We start from the raw sequence: 3976 nt of genomic DNA, 5'->3' as shown, positions 1-3976 counted from the left end.
GTAAATGTAGGGGTATGGGTGGGTTTCGCTTCGGCGGGTCGGTGTGGACTTGTTGGGCCGAAGGGCCTGTTTCTACACTGTAATGTAATCTAATGTAATCTAATCTAAAACCCTACAACTGCATTTGAGCCAGAGCCAGCACCTGACCTAGTTGTCACCCTATCCCTTCCGTCCCCTCCCTGGTTGGCACCCTCCTCAGCCTGCACCGTACTCCCACCCCTACTTACCCATGTTCCAGTATTCTACCCACTTGACACCCTACTTAGCTGGCACTTTAACCCGTTACCTACTGGCATCTTCCATCTAGCATGTGCACCTTCGCAGCTGGCACGCTATCTACCTGGTACCTTGCCCATTTATCACACTACTCATCTGGCACCTTACCTCTTCCAACCATTTGGCACCCTTCACTGTTAGCACCCTAACATCACAAGTAACTTATGTACTTACTCTTGGACAGCAGCTGTTAATGTGGCTATCTTGATTTTTAAATTTCACAACATGGCAGCCAACTGCTATGATAAGAATAGCTGGTTTGTTTGTCTCTAACAATTCCACAGTATGGGAGAACTGTCAGAGTGGAACTGTACCACCCCATTTCTGAGGGAGCCCTGAGCAGAAACTCATTTCAATAATGTTTAGTCACAGTAGTGCTCTGAGTAAAATTGCCACTTTTTGAGAAACCTCATCCCATATTTTTAATTTATCAAACAGCAAGTAATAGTGACACCTGGCAAGACCATTTAAATTCATTTGTCAAAAGCTTCACATCGCAACAGCATGGCTCACAATTAAACTCAGTTGGTGTCACACAGCTTCGCAGATCTCACCTACCTCAAGTAAAATGGTGACTGAAAGGAAAAGTATATTTTAAACATTAAACCTGACGACACTTTAAGAGTGTGTGTCAGGTTGCAGCCTGCCATATTTACTGCTGGGGGCAAAATATCAGGTAGCAGGAATGGTCTGGTAAGAATGAAACGATGGTCCTGTATACCTCCCATTTGGTCCTGTCAACGAGAGTTTGCTTGGTGTCAAGAGAGAAAACCACCCTCCAGAATGTGCTTTGCTGCAGAATGAAATCCATTTGCACTTAAATCTTAAGTGTCAGGTCTGATAAAACCAAAGAGTTTTCCCAAAAGAAGTTATTGGTGAATTTCTGGATAAATTATGCTCACAGTGCATTCCTAAATAGAGTTAAGCTCTCATTGAAATTATCTTGCACAAGGCTGAGTGAAAAGTAAAGTGGATCAGCCAGTCACCAATGTGAGAGTTAGGGACATCTAGCAGATAAATTACTATGTGTTCATTGAGGATTGGAATGGCATGCTCATTATTTGAACACTGACAACGATTTTCTGTCTCAGTAGCATGACAATTAAAATCTGCAACTTGTTATCACACATCAGCATGCAGCATTCTGGAAATGGTTGGCTCAGTACTAATGTCACAGATCACAAAAAGATTACAATAACATGGGTTTGGTATTACAGTTCAGGACAGGGCTGCAGACCATGACAGTAAAGGATTTAAGCAGCTCCTCCCTGTGCTCAAATAAAACTGAACAAACTTAATGGATTGATGCACTCTTGTCTAACATTAAAAGGCACAATGCCAGAGGTTGTGCTCTGAAACATCGCTCTTGCAATTTGCTACAGGATAGAGAAGACTCCACTGAAGATACTTCATAGAATCCGTACATTGTGGAAGCAAGCCATTAGGCACACCGAGCCCACACTGACCCTCTGAAGAACATCCCGTCCAGACCCACTCCCATTCGCTTCCCCTGTGACCTTGCATTCTCCATGGCTAACCCATCTAGCCTGTACAGCTCTGGACACTATGGGCAATTTAGCATGGCCAATCCACCTAACCTACACAACCTGGGACTGTGGCAGGAAACTGGAGCACCAGGAGGAAACCCAGAGAGACAGGAAAAACATGCAAACTCACCATGACAGTTATCTGAGGGTGGAATCAAACCCAGGTCCCTGATGCTATGAGGCAGCAATGCTAAACACCGTACCAATATGCCACACTTCAAGTGCTGAACAGTCGCTCTATTCAATTGTACACAGTATGATCTTTGAATCACCGAAGCTTTAAACTCAGAAACAGATTACCTGGCCTATCGCGACTGGGTTAGATGGCCAGTATTAGCCAAGCAGTTGAATTTTATTGTCCACTTACGTGGACCAGTAAATATTTATGAATGAGGCAAAGCTTAGAAGCATGGGCTTTAAATATGAACCACATCCAGTCTAGGGAATACTGCAGTCAGTCAGGCTCATTTGCTTATCGATGTAGCATTTGAGGGGTATTACCCATAAACTGACCATAGCACTGACCAGAAAAGCAACTGGACTCACCACATAAACGCAGTGGTTACAATTGCAAGTCAGAAGCTAGGAATACTGTGGTGAGTAACTCACCTCCTGACTCCTCAAAGCCTGTCTTTCATCTACAAGGCACAAGTCAGGAGTGTGATGGAGCACTTCCCATTGGCCTAGATGGGTGCAGTTCCAAAAACACTCAAGAAGCTTCACACTATCCCAGGACAAAGTAGCCCGTTTGATCGGTACTACATTCACAAGGATCCATTCCTTCACCACCAACGCTTAGTAGCAGTAATGTGCTACTATCTACAATCTATAAGACACACTGCAGAATTCACTAAGGATCCTCAGTCAGCACTTTCTAAACCCAATAAATCATAAATGTATTCAGTTTGCACTTGTCTGGTGTCCAGTCTTCCTCTGTCTCCTGCTGTCTGATCTTGTTCACAACATTTACACATGGTAGCAGCAGTAATGTGCTAACTGCAAGCCAACTACAAGAGATGCTAACCATGTGCATAAGGATGGGAAACCAAAAGGCTTTCTGCCCTCAGAACGCACTTGAGGAAATCCCGCACAGAAGGAATTAGAGGAACTTGCTGAAAGTGGATTCTAATTACAGATGGGGAACTGCAGAGAATGATGGAATCACAGAATGTACCTCTTCCCGAAAGACGCATACAATGTGGATGTTGCTGAACAATCCATGGACTGGGTTGAGTGGACTGGTCACTTGAATAGTTGCTGGAGTACCTTCATCAAAAGCACAGTAGGCAATAGATTAGTGTGCTGATGCATACAGTCAGCAACAGTGCCAACACCAAACCAAATAGACAAGAATCAGTGAAGATGCCACACCAAATGTCATGACATCATTAAGGTCCTCGTTACTTAATCTGGGTTAGGAAGCAATCTGATAGCAGACAAATTCAACGCAGATCCCTGGGCTCTGCAAAGACAGTTAACTCTTCTAATCCTCTTCATAAACCACCTACTAACCATGAAGAGTTAAAGAGCCCCCATTGCATTCTCAGAATGTGATGACAGAGTTTCCAGTAACTGCCATTGCTTTGGGTCCATGTCATGTCAGGAGAGAACTTGGGTTTGCGAAAAAAATTCTGACTATGTTTTGGACTCAAGTTTATCATTCAGATAGGCCATAATACTGCTGGTCACCCTGTTTAAGGTAAAGGAAAGAATAAAGTGACACACATTGGTTTGCCTCTACAACAGAGTTCACCATCACCTTCTCCTTCTCAAAGGCTGCTAGGCACAGGCAATAAATGCTGCCACCCAGTGATGCCCACTTCCCCCGAATAAACAAAATGAATATGTCTCAGATTTACAACAAGCTACTTGGTAGATAGATACATAAATAGGCTAAATGAGAAAAGTAATCTGGATCAATAAACAACAATATTGCACCATTAATGTAGTAAATCACCCCAAGGTGCTCAAAAAAAGAATATATTGCATTTATATAGCACTTTTTATAATCTCAAGGGGAATTTAAAACCAATTAAGTACTTTTAAAATATGGACACTGTTACAATGGAGGATATAATTCAATTAATACAACACCGTGGGCGGCACGGTGGCACAGTGGTTAGCACTGCTGCTGCATTTATATAGCACTTTTT

The sequence above is a fragment of the Chiloscyllium plagiosum genome, chromosome 34 (genome assembly GCF_004010195.1).
Source record: "Chiloscyllium plagiosum isolate BGI_BamShark_2017 chromosome 34, ASM401019v2, whole genome shotgun sequence".
Classification (NCBI taxonomy): Eukaryota; Metazoa; Chordata; class Chondrichthyes; order Orectolobiformes; family Hemiscylliidae; genus Chiloscyllium; species Chiloscyllium plagiosum.
Note: the sequence above shows the minus strand (reverse complement) of the source record.